Below are 12283 nucleotides of genomic sequence, written 5' to 3' on the forward strand. Positions count from 1 at the left end.
ATGTCCCTCAGTTTCAGAGGGTGGATTTCTCCGTGTTGCTTTTTCCCCAGGCCTCCACGCCCTTGTGTGTTTCTTTTGCTTAAAGATTGCCACCTGAAGCCAGCCTCTCTTGCCCATCTTCCTCAGTTTCAGAGGGTAGATATTTCAGGGTTGCTTTTTCCCCAGGTCTCCACGCCTTTGTGTTTTGTTTTTGCTTAACGATTGCCACCTGAGCTAGCCTCTCTTGCCCATGTTCCTCAGTTTCAGAGGGTAGATATTTCAGGGTTGCTTTGTCCCCAGGGCTCCACGCCTTTGTGCTTTGTTTTTGCTTAAGGATTGCCACCTGAGGTAGCCTCTCTTGCCCATCTTCCTCAGTTTCAGAGGGTGGATTTCTCCGTGTTGCTTTTTCCCCAGGTCTCCACGCCCTTGTGTGTTTCTTTTGCTTAAAGATTGCCACCTGAGCTAGCCTCTGTTGCCCATCTTCGTCCGTTTCAGAGGGTGGATTTCTCAGTGTTGCCTTTTCGCCAGCTCCCCACGCCCTTGTGTGTTTCTTTTGCTTAAAGATTGTCACCTGAGCTAGGCACTGTTGCCCTGCTTCCTCAGTTTCAGAGGGTACCTTTTTCAGGGTTGCTTTTTCACCGGGTCTCCTCGCCATTGTATTTTTTTATCTTATTTTTTTTGCTTAAAGATTGCCACCTGAGCTAGCCTCTGTTGCGCTTCTTTCTCAGTTCTAGAGGGTAGATTTCTCCGTGTTGCTTTTTCCCCAGGTCTCCACGCACTTCCTTTTATTTTTCCTTAAAAATTGCCACCTGAGCTAGCCTCTGTTGTCCATCTTCGTCGGTTTCAGAGGGTAGATTTCTCACTGTGGCTTTTTTGCCAGGTCTGCACGCCCTTGTGTTTTTTTTCTGCTTAAAGGTTGCAACCTGAGCTAGCTTCTTTTGCCCATGTCCCTCAGTTTCAGAGGGTGGATTTCTCCGTGTTGCTTTTTCCCCAGGCCTCCACGCCCTTGTGTGTTTCTTTTGCTTAAAGATTGCCACCTGAAGCCAGCCTCTCTTGCCCATCTTCCTCAGTTTCAGAGGGTAGATATTTCAGGGTTGCTTTTTCCCCAGGTCTCCACGCCTTTGTGTTTTGTTTTTGCTTAACGATTGCCACCTGAGCTAGCCTCTCTTGCCCATGTTCCTCAGTTTCAGAGGGTAGATATTTCAGGGTTGCTTTGTCCCCAGGGCTCCACGCCTTTGTGCTTTGTTTTTGCTTAAGGATTGCCACCTGAGGTAGCCTCTCTTGCCCATCTTCCTCAGTTTCAGAGGGTGGATTTCTCCGTGTTGCTTTTTCCCCAGGTCTCCACGCCCTTGTGTGTTTCTTTTGCTTAAAGATTGCCACCTGAGCTAGCCTCTGTTGCCCATCTTCGTCCGTTTCAGAGGGTGGATTTCTCAGTGTTGCCTTTTCGCCAGCTCCCCACGCCCTTGTGTGTTTCTTTTGCTTAAAGATTGTCACCTGAGCTAGGCACTGTTGCCCTGCTTCCTCAGTTTCAGAGGGTACCTTTTTCAGGGTTGCTTTTTCACCGGGTCTCCTCGCCATTGTATTTTTTTATCTTATTTTTTTTGCTTAAAGATTGCCACCTGAGCTAGCCTCTGTTGCGCTTCTTTCTCAGTTCTAGAGGGTAGATTTCTCCGTGTTGCTTTTTCCCCAGGTCTCCACGCACTTCCTTTTATTTTTCCTTAAAAATTGCCACCTGAGCTAGCCTCTGTTGTCCATCTTCGTCGGTTTCAGAGGGTAGATTTCTCACTGTGGCTTTTTTGCCAGGTCTGCACGCCCTTGTGTTTTTTTTCTGCTTAAAGGTTGCAACCTGAGCTAGCTTCTTTTGCCCATGTCCCTCAGTTTCAGAGGGTGGATTTCTCCGTGTTGCTTTTTCCCCAGGCCTCCACGCCCTTGTGTGTTTCTTTTGCTTAAAGATTGCCACCTGAAGCCAGCCTCTCTTGCCCATCTTCCTCAGTTTCAGAGGGTAGATATTTCAGGGTTGCTTTTTCCCCAGGTCTCCACGCCTTTGTGTTTTGTTTTTGCTTAACGATTGCCACCTGAGCTAGCCTCTCTTGCCCATGTTCCTCAGTTTCAGAGGGTAGATATTTCAGGGTTGCTTTGTCCCCAGGGCTCCACGCCTTTGTGCTTTGTTTTTGCTTAAGGATTGCCACCTGAGGTAGCCTCTCTTGCCCATCTTCCTCAGTTTCAGAGGGTGGATTTCTCCGTGTTGCTTTTTCCCCAGGTCTCCACGCCCTTGTGTGTTTCTTTTGCTTAAAGATTGCCACCTGAGCTAGCCTCTGTTGCCCATCTTCGTCCGTTTCAGAGGGTGGATTTCTCAGTGTTGCCTTTTCGCCAGCTCCCCACGCCCTTGTGTGTTTCTTTTGCTTAAAGATTGTCACCTGAGCTAGGCACTGTTGCCCTGCTTCCTCAGTTTCAGAGGGTACCTTTTTCAGGGTTGCTTTTTCACCGGGTCTCCTCGCCATTGTATTTTTTTATCTTATTTTTTTTGCTTAAAGATTGCCACCTGAGCTAGCCTCTGTTGCGCTTCTTTCTCAGTTCTAGAGGGTAGATTTCTCCGTGTTGCTTTTTCCCCAGGTCTCCACGCACTTCCTTTTATTTTTCCTTAAAAATTGCCACCTGAGCTAGCCTCTGTTGTCCATCTTCGTCGGTTTCAGAGGGTAGATTTCTCACTGTGGCTTTTTTGCCAGGTCTGCACGCCCTTGTGTTTTTTTTCTGCTTAAAGGTTGCAACCTGAGCTAGCTTCTTTTGCCCATGTCCCTCAGTTTCAGAGGGTGGATTTCTCCGTGTTGCTTTTTCCCCAGGCCTCCACGCCCTTGTGTGTTTCTTTTGCTTAAAGATTGCCACCTGAAGCCAGCCTCTCTTGCCCATCTTCCTCAGTTTCAGAGGGTAGATATTTCAGGGTTGCTTTTTCCCCAGGTCTCCACGCCTTTGTGTTTTGTTTTTGCTTAACGATTGCCACCTGAGCTAGCCTCTCTTGCCCATGTTCCTCAGTTTCAGAGGGTAGATATTTCAGGGTTGCTTTGTCCCCAGGGCTCCACGCCTTTGTGCTTTGTTTTTGCTTAAGGATTGCCACCTGAGGTAGCCTCTCTTGCCCATCTTCCTCAGTTTCAGAGGGTGGATTTCTCCGTGTTGCTTTTTCCCCAGGTCTCCACGCCCTTGTGTGTTTCTTTTGCTTAAAGATTGCCACCTGAGCTAGCCTCTGTTGCCCATCTTCGTCCGTTTCAGAGGGTGGATTTCTCAGTGTTGCCTTTTCGCCAGCTCCCCACGCCCTTGTGTGTTTCTTTTGCTTAAAGATTGTCACCTGAGCTAGGCACTGTTGCCCTGCTTCCTCAGTTTCAGAGGGTACCTTTTTCAGGGTTGCTTTTTCACCGGGTCTCCTCGCCATTGTATTTTTTTATCTTATTTTTTTTGCTTAAAGATTGCCACCTGAGCTAGCCTCTGTTGCGCTTCTTTCTCAGTTCTAGAGGGTAGATTTCTCCGTGTTGCTTTTTCCCCAGGTCTCCACGCACTTCCTTTTATTTTTCCTTAAAAATTGCCACCTGAGCTAGCCTCTGTTGTCCATCTTCGTCGGTTTCAGAGGGTAGATTTCTCACTGTGGCTTTTTTGCCAGGTCTGCACGCCCTTGTGTTTTTTTTCTGCTTAAAGGTTGCAACCTGAGCTAGCTTCTTTTGCCCATGTCCCTCAGTTTCAGAGGGTGGATTTCTCCGTGTTGCTTTTTCCCCAGGCCTCCACGCCCTTGTGTGTTTCTTTTGCTTAAAGATTGCCACCTGAAGCCAGCCTCTCTTGCCCATCTTCCTCAGTTTCAGAGGGTAGATATTTCAGGGTTGCTTTTTCCCCAGGTCTCCACGCCTTTGTGTTTTGTTTTTGCTTAACGATTGCCACCTGAGCTAGCCTCTCTTGCCCATGTTCCTCAGTTTCAGAGGGTAGATATTTCAGGGTTGCTTTGTCCCCAGGGCTCCACGCCTTTGTGCTTTGTTTTTGCTTAAGGATTGCCACCTGAGGTAGCCTCTCTTGCCCATCTTCCTCAGTTTCAGAGGGTGGATTTCTCCGTGTTGCTTTTTCCCCAGGTCTCCACGCCCTTGTGTGTTTCTTTTGCTTAAAGATTGCCACCTGAGCTAGCCTCTGTTGCCCATCTTCGTCCGTTTCAGAGGGTGGATTTCTCAGTGTTGCCTTTTCGCCAGCTCCCCACGCCCTTGTGTGTTTCTTTTGCTTAAAGATTGTCACCTGAGCTAGGCACTGTTGCCCTGCTTCCTCAGTTTCAGAGGGTACCTTTTTCAGGGTTGCTTTTTCACCGGGTCTCCTCGCCATTGTATTTTTTTATCTTATTTTTTTTGCTTAAAGATTGCCACCTGAGCTAGCCTCTGTTGCGCTTCTTTCTCAGTTCTAGAGGGTAGATTTCTCCGTGTTGCTTTTTCCCCAGGTCTCCACGCACTTCCTTTTATTTTTCCTTAAAAATTGCCACCTGAGCTAGCCTCTGTTGTCCATCTTCGTCGGTTTCAGAGGGTAGATTTCTCACTGTGGCTTTTTTGCCAGGTCTGCACGCCCTTGTGTTTTTTTTCTGCTTAAAGGTTGCAACCTGAGCTAGCTTCTTTTGCCCATGTCCCTCAGTTTCAGAGGGTGGATTTCTCCGTGTTGCTTTTTCCCCAGGCCTCCACGCCCTTGTGTGTTTCTTTTGCTTAAAGATTGCCACCTGAAGCCAGCCTCTCTTGCCCATCTTCCTCAGTTTCAGAGGGTAGATATTTCAGGGTTGCTTTTTCCCCAGGTCTCCACGCCTTTGTGTTTTGTTTTTGCTTAACGATTGCCACCTGAGCTAGCCTCTCTTGCCCATGTTCCTCAGTTTCAGAGGGTAGATATTTCAGGGTTGCTTTGTCCCCAGGGCTCCACGCCTTTGTGCTTTGTTTTTGCTTAAGGATTGCCACCTGAGCTAGCCTCTCTTGCCCATCTTCCTCAGTTTCAGAGGGTGGATTTCTCCGTGTTGCTTTTTCCCCAGGTCTCCACGCCCTTGTGTGTTTCTTTTGCTTAAAGATTGCCACCTGAGCTAGCCTCTGTTGCCCATCTTCGTCCGTTTCAGAGGGTGGATTTCTCAGTGTTGCCTTTTCGCCAGCTCCCCACGCCCTTGTGTGTTTCTTTTGCTTAAAGATTGTCACCTGAGCTAGGCACTGTTGCCCTGCTTCCTCAGTTTCAGAGGGTACCTTTTTCAGGGTTGCTTTTTCACCGGGTCTCCTCGCCATTGTATTTTTTTATCTTATTTTTTTTGCTTAAAGATTGCCACCTGAGCTAGCCTCTGTTGCGCTTCTTTCTCAGTTCTAGAGGGTAGATTTCTCCGTGTTGCTTTTTCCCCAGGTCTCCACGCACTTCCTTTTATTTTTCCTTAAAAATTGCCACCTGAGCTAGCCTCTGTTGTCCATCTTCGTCGGTTTCAGAGGGTAGATTTCTCACTGTGGCTTTTTTGCCAGGTCTGCACGCCCTTGTGTTTTTTTTCTGCTTAAAGGTTGCAACCTGAGCTAGCTTCTTTTGCCCATGTCCCTCAGTTTCAGAGGGTGGATTTCTCCGTGTTGCTTTTTCCCCAGGCCTCCACGCCCTTGTGTGTTTCTTTTGCTTAAAGATTGCCACCTGAAGCCAGCCTCTCTTGCCCATCTTCCTCAGTTTCAGAGGGTAGATATTTCAGGGTTGCTTTTTCCCCAGGTCTCCACGCCTTTGGGTTTTGTTTTTGCTTAACGAGTGCCACCTGAGCTAGCCTCTCTTGCCCATGTTCCTCAGTTTCAGAGGGTAGATATTTCAGGGTTGCTTTGTCCCCAGGGCTCCACGCCTTTGTGCTTTGTTTTTGCTTAAGGATTGCCACCTGAGGTAGCCTCTCTTGCCCATCTTCCTCAGTTTCAGAGGGTGGATTTCTCCGTGTTGCTTTTTCCCCAGGTCTCCACGCCCTTGTGTGTTTCTTTTGCTTAAAGATTGCCACCTGAGCTAGCCTCTGTTGCCCATCTTCGTCCGTTTCAGAGGGTGGATTTCTCAGTGTTGCCTTTTCGCCAGCTCCCCACGCCCTTGTGTGTTTCTTTTGCTTAAAGATTGTCACCTGAGCTAGGCACTGTTGCCCTGCTTCCTCAGTTTCAGAGGGTACCTTTTTCAGGGTTGCTTTTTCACCGGGTCTCCTCGCCATTGTATTTTTTTATCTTATTTTTTTTGCTTAAAGATTGCCACCTGAGCTAGCCTCTGTTGCGCTTCTTTCTCAGTTCTAGAGGGTAGATTTCTCCGTGTTGCTTTTTCCCCAGGTCTCCACGCACTTCCTTTTATTTTTCCTTAAAAATTGCCACCTGAGCTAGCCTCTGTTGTCCATCTTCGTCGGTTTCAGAGGGTAGATTTCTCACTGTGGCTTTTTTGCCAGGTCTGCACGCCCTTGTGTTTTTTTTCTGCTTAAAGGTTGCAACCTGAGCTAGCTTCTTTTGCCCATGTCCCTCAGTTTCAGAGGGTGGATTTCTCCGTGTTGCTTTTTCCCCAGGCCTCCACGCCCTTGTGTGTTTCTTTTGCTTAAAGATTGCCACCTGAAGCCAGCCTCTCTTGCCCATCTTCCTCAGTTTCAGAGGGTAGATATTTCAGGGTTGCTTTTTCCCCAGGTCTCCACGCCTTTGGGTTTTGTTTTTGCTTAACGATTGCCACCTGAGCTAGCCTCTCTTGCCCATGTTCCTCAGTTTCAGAGGGTAGATATTTCAGGGTTGCTTTGTCCCCAGGGCTCCACGCCTTTGTGCTTTGTTTTTGCTTAAGGATTGCCACCTGAGGTAGCCTCTCTTGCCCATCTTCCTCAGTTTCAGAGGGTGGATTTCTCCGTGTTGCTTTTTCCCCAGGTCTCCACGCCCTTGTGTGTTTCTTTTGCTTAAAGATTGCCACCTGAGCTAGCCTCTGTTGCCCATCTTCGTCCGTTTCAGAGGGTGGATTTCTCAGTGTTGCCTTTTCGCCAGCTCCCCACGCCCTTGTGTGTTTCTTTTGCTTAAAGATTGTCACCTGAGCTAGGCACTGTTGCCCTGCTTCCTCAGTTTCAGAGGGTACCTTTTTCAGGGTTGCTTTTTCACCGGGTCTCCTCGCCATTGTATTTTTTTATCTTATTTTTTTTGCTTAAAGATTGCCACCTGAGCTAGCCTCTGTTGCGCTTCTTTCTCAGTTCTAGAGGGTAGATTTCTCCGTGTTGCTTTTTCCCCAGGTCTCCACGCACTTCCTTTTATTTTTCCTTAAAAATTGCCACCTGAGCTAGCCTCTGTTGTCCATCTTCGTCGGTTTCAGAGGGTAGATTTCTCACTGTGGCTTTTTTGCCAGGTCTGCACGCCCTTGTGTTTTTTTTCTGCTTAAAGGTTGCAACCTGAGCTAGCTTCTTTTGCCCATGTCCCTCAGTTTCAGAGGGTGGATTTCTCCGTGTTGCTTTTTCCCCAGGCCTCCACGCCCTTGTGTGTTTCTTTTGCTTAAAGATTGCCACCTGAAGCCAGCCTCTCTTGCCCATCTTCCTCAGTTTCAGAGGGTAGATATTTCAGGGTTGCTTTTTCCCCAGGTCTCCACGCCTTTGTGTTTTGTTTTTGCTTAACGATTGCCACCTGAGCTAGCCTCTCTTGCCCATGTTCCTCAGTTTCAGAGGGTAGATATTTCAGGGTTGCTTTGTCCCCAGGGCTCCACGCCTTTGTGCTTTGTTTTTGCTTAAGGATTGCCACCTGAGGTAGCCTCTCTTGCCCATCTTCCTCAGTTTCAGAGGGTGGATTTCTCCGTGTTGCTTTTTCCCCAGGTCTCCACGCCCTTGTGTGTTTCTTTTGCTTAAAGATTGCCACCTGAGCTAGCCTCTGTTGCCCATCTTCGTCCGTTTCAGAGGGTGGATTTCTCAGTGTTGCCTTTTCGCCAGCTCCCCACGCCCTTGTGTGTTTCTTTTGCTTAAAGATTGTCACCTGAGCTAGGCACTGTTGCCCTGCTTCCTCAGTTTCAGAGGGTACCTTTTTCAGGGTTGCTTTTTCACCGGGTCTCCTCGCCATTGTATTTTTTTATCTTATTTTTTTTGCTTAAAGATTGCCACCTGAGCTAGCCTCTGTTGCGCTTCTTTCTCAGTTCTAGAGGGTAGATTTCTCCGTGTTGCTTTTTCCCCAGGTCTCCACGCACTTCCTTTTATTTTTCCTTAAAAATTGCCACCTGAGCTAGCCTCTGTTGTCCATCTTCGTCGGTTTCAGAGGGTAGATTTCTCACTGTGGCTTTTTTGCCAGGTCTGCACGCCCTTGTGTTTTTTTTCTGCTTAAAGGTTGCAACCTGAGCTAGCTTCTTTTGCCCATGTCCCTCAGTTTCAGAGGGTGGATTTCTCCGTGTTGCTTTTTCCCCAGGCCTCCACGCCCTTGTGTGTTTCTTTTGCTTAAAGATTGCCACCTGAAGCCAGCCTCTCTTGCCCATCTTCCTCAGTTTCAGAGGGTAGATATTTCAGGGTTGCTTTTTCCCCAGGTCTCCACGCCTTTGTGTTTTGTTTTTGCTTAACGATTGCCACCTGAGCTAGCCTCTCTTGCCCATGTTCCTCAGTTTCAGAGGGTAGATATTTCAGGGTTGCTTTGTCCCCAGGGCTCCACGCCTTTGTGCTTTGTTTTTGCTTAAGGATTGCCACCTGAGGTAGCCTCTCTTGCCCATCTTCCTCAGTTTCAGAGGGTGGATTTCTCCGTGTTGCTTTTTCCCCAGGTCTCCACGCCCTTGTGTGTTTCTTTTGCTTAAAGATTGCCACCTGAGCTAGCCTCTGTTGCCCATCTTCGTCCGTTTCAGAGGGTGGATTTCTCAGTGTTGCCTTTTCGCCAGCTCCCCACGCCCTTGTGTGTTTCTTTTGCTTAAAGATTGTCACCTGAGCTAGGCACTGTTGCCCTGCTTCCTCAGTTTCAGAGGGTACCTTTTTCAGGGTTGCTTTTTCACCGGGTCTCCTCGCCATTGTATTTTTTTATCTTATTTTTTTTGCTTAAAGATTGCCACCTGAGCTAGCCTCTGTTGCGCTTCTTTCTCAGTTCTAGAGGGTAGATTTCTCCGTGTTGCTTTTTCCCCAGGTCTCCACGCACTTCCTTTTATTTTTCCTTAAAAATTGCCACCTGAGCTAGCCTCTGTTGTCCATCTTCGTCGGTTTCAGAGGGTAGATTTCTCACTGTGGCTTTTTTGCCAGGTCTGCACGCCCTTGTGTTTTTTTTCTGCTTAAAGGTTGCAACCTGAGCTAGCTTCTTTTGCCCATGTCCCTCAGTTTCAGAGGGTGGATTTCTCCGTGTTGCTTTTTCCCCAGGCCTCCACGCCCTTGTGTGTTTCTTTTGCTTAAAGATTGCCACCTGAAGCCAGCCTCTCTTGCCCATCTTCCTCAGTTTCAGAGGGTAGATATTTCAGGGTTGCTTTTTCCCCAGGTCTCCACGCCTTTGTGTTTTGTTTTTGCTTAACGATTGCCACCTGAGCTAGCCTCTCTTGCCCATGTTCCTCAGTTTCAGAGGGTAGATATTTCAGGGTTGCTTTGTCCCCAGGGCTCCACGCCTTTGTGCTTTGTTTTTGCTTAAGGATTGCCACCTGAGGTAGCCTCTCTTGCCCATCTTCCTCAGTTTCAGAGGGTGGATTTCTCCGTGTTGCTTTTTCCCCAGGTCTCCACGCCCTTGTGTGTTTCTTTTGCTTAAAGATTGCCACCTGAGCTAGCCTCTGTTGCCCATCTTCGTCCGTTTCAGAGGGTGGATTTCTCAGTGTTGCCTTTTCGCCAGCTCCCCACGCCCTTGTGTGTTTCTTTTGCTTAAAGATTGTCACCTGAGCTAGGCACTGTTGCCCTGCTTCCTCAGTTTCAGAGGGTACCTTTTTCAGGGTTGCTTTTTCACCGGGTCTCCTCGCCATTGTATTTTTTTATCTTATTTTTTTTGCTTAAAGATTGCCACCTGAGCTAGCCTCTGTTGCGCTTCTTTCTCAGTTCTAGAGGGTAGATTTCTCCGTGTTGCTTTTTCCCCAGGTCTCCACGCACTTCCTTTTATTTTTCCTTAAAAATTGCCACCTGAGCTAGCCTCTGTTGTCCATCTTCGTCGGTTTCAGAGGGTAGATTTCTCACTGTGGCTTTTTTGCCAGGTCTGCACGCCCTTGTGTTTTTTTTCTGCTTAAAGGTTGCAACCTGAGCTAGCTTCTTTTGCCCATGTCCCTCAGTTTCAGAGGGTGGATTTCTCCGTGTTGCTTTTTCCCCAGGCCTCCACGCCCTTGTGTGTTTCTTTTGCTTAAAGATTGCCACCTGAAGCCAGCCTCTCTTGCCCATCTTCCTCAGTTTCAGAGGGTAGATATTTCAGGGTTGCTTTTTCCCCAGGTCTCCACGCCTTTGTGTTTTGTTTTTGCTTAACGATTGCCACCTGAGCTAGCCTCTCTTGCCCATGTTCCTCAGTTTCAGAGGGTAGATATTTCAGGGTTGCTTTGTCCCCAGGGCTCCACGCCTTTGTGCTTTGTTTTTGCTTAAGGATTGCCACCTGAGGTAGCCTCTCTTGCCCATCTTCCTCAGTTTCAGAGGGTGGATTTCTCCGTGTTGCTTTTTCCCCAGGTCTCCACGCCCTTGTGTGTTTCTTTTGCTTAAAGATTGCCACCTGAGCTAGCCTCTGTTGCCCATCTTCGTCCGTTTCAGAGGGTGGATTTCTCAGTGTTGCCTTTTCGCCAGCTCCCCACGCCCTTGTGTGTTTCTTTTGCTTAAAGATTGTCACCTGAGCTAGGCACTGTTGCCCTGCTTCCTCAGTTTCAGAGGGTACCTTTTTCAGGGTTGCTTTTTCACCGGGTCTCCTCGCCATTGTATTTTTTTATCTTATTTTTTTTGCTTAAAGATTGCCACCTGAGCTAGCCTCTGTTGCGCTTCTTTCTCAGTTCTAGAGGGTAGATTTCTCCGTGTTGCTTTTTCCCCAGGTCTCCACGCACTTCCTTTTATTTTTCCTTAAAAATTGCCACCTGAGCTAGCCTCTGTTGTCCATCTTCGTCGGTTTCAGAGGGTAGATTTCTCACTGTGGCTTTTTTGCCAGGTCTGCACGCCCTTGTGTTTTTTTTCTGCTTAAAGGTTGCAACCTGAGCTAGCTTCTTTTGCCCATGTCCCTCAGTTTCAGAGGGTGGATTTCTCCGTGTTGCTTTTTCCCCAGGCCTCCACGCCCTTGTGTGTTTCTTTTGCTTAAAGATTGCCACCTGAAGCCAGCCTCTCTTGCCCATCTTCCTCAGTTTCAGAGGGTAGATATTTCAGGGTTGCTTTTTCCCCAGGTCTCCACGCCTTTGTGTTTTGTTTTTGCTTAACGATTGCCACCTGAGCTAGCCTCTCTTGCCCATGTTCCTCAGTTTCAGAGGGTAGATATTTCAGGGTTGCTTTGTCCCCAGGGCTCCACGCCTTTGTGCTTTGTTTTTGCTTAAGGATTGCCACCTGAGGTAGCCTCTCTTGCCCATCTTCCTCAGTTTCAGAGGGTGGATTTCTCCGTGTTGCTTTTTCCCCAGGTCTCCACGCCCTTGTGTGTTTCTTTTGCTTAAAGATTGCCACCTGAGCTAGCCTCTGTTGCCCATCTTCGTCCGTTTCAGAGGGTGGATTTCTCAGTGTTGCCTTTTCGCCAGCTCCCCACGCCCTTGTGTGTTTCTTTTGCTTAAAGATTGTCACCTGAGCTAGGCACTGTTGCCCTGCTTCCTCAGTTTCAGAGGGTACCTTTTTCAGGGTTGCTTTTTCACCGGGTCTCCTCGCCATTGTATTTTTTTATCTTATTTTTTTTGCTTAAAGATTGCCACCTGAGCTAGCCTCTGTTGCGCTTCTTTCTCAGTTCTAGAGGGTAGATTTCTCCGTGTTGCTTTTTCCCCAGGTCTCCACGCACTTCCTTTTATTTTTCCTTAAAAATTGCCACCTGAGCTAGCCTCTGTTGTCCATCTTCGTCGGTTTCAGAGGGTAGATTTCTCACTGTGGCTTTTTTGCCAGGTCTGCACGCCCTTGTGTTTTTTTTCTGCTTAAAGGTTGCAACCTGAGCTAGCTTCTTTTGCCCATGTCCCTCAGTTTCAGAGGGTGGATTTCTCCGTGTTGCTTTTTCCCCAGGCCTCCACGCCCTTGTGTGTTTCTTTTGCTTAAAGATTGCCACCTGAAGCCAGCCTCTCTTGCCCATCTTCCTCAGTTTCAGAGGGTAGATATTTCAGGGTTGCTTTTTCCCCAGGTCTCCACGCCTTTGTGTTTTGTTTTTGCTTAACGATTGCCACCTGAGCTAGCCTCTCTTGCCCATGTTCCTCAGTTTCAGAGGGTAGATATTTCAGGGTTGCTTTGTCCCCAGGGCTC

This window comes from Equus asinus, chromosome 28 (genome assembly GCF_041296235.1).
Source record: "Equus asinus isolate D_3611 breed Donkey chromosome 28, EquAss-T2T_v2, whole genome shotgun sequence".
NCBI classification, from domain to species: Eukaryota; Metazoa; Chordata; class Mammalia; order Perissodactyla; family Equidae; genus Equus; species Equus asinus.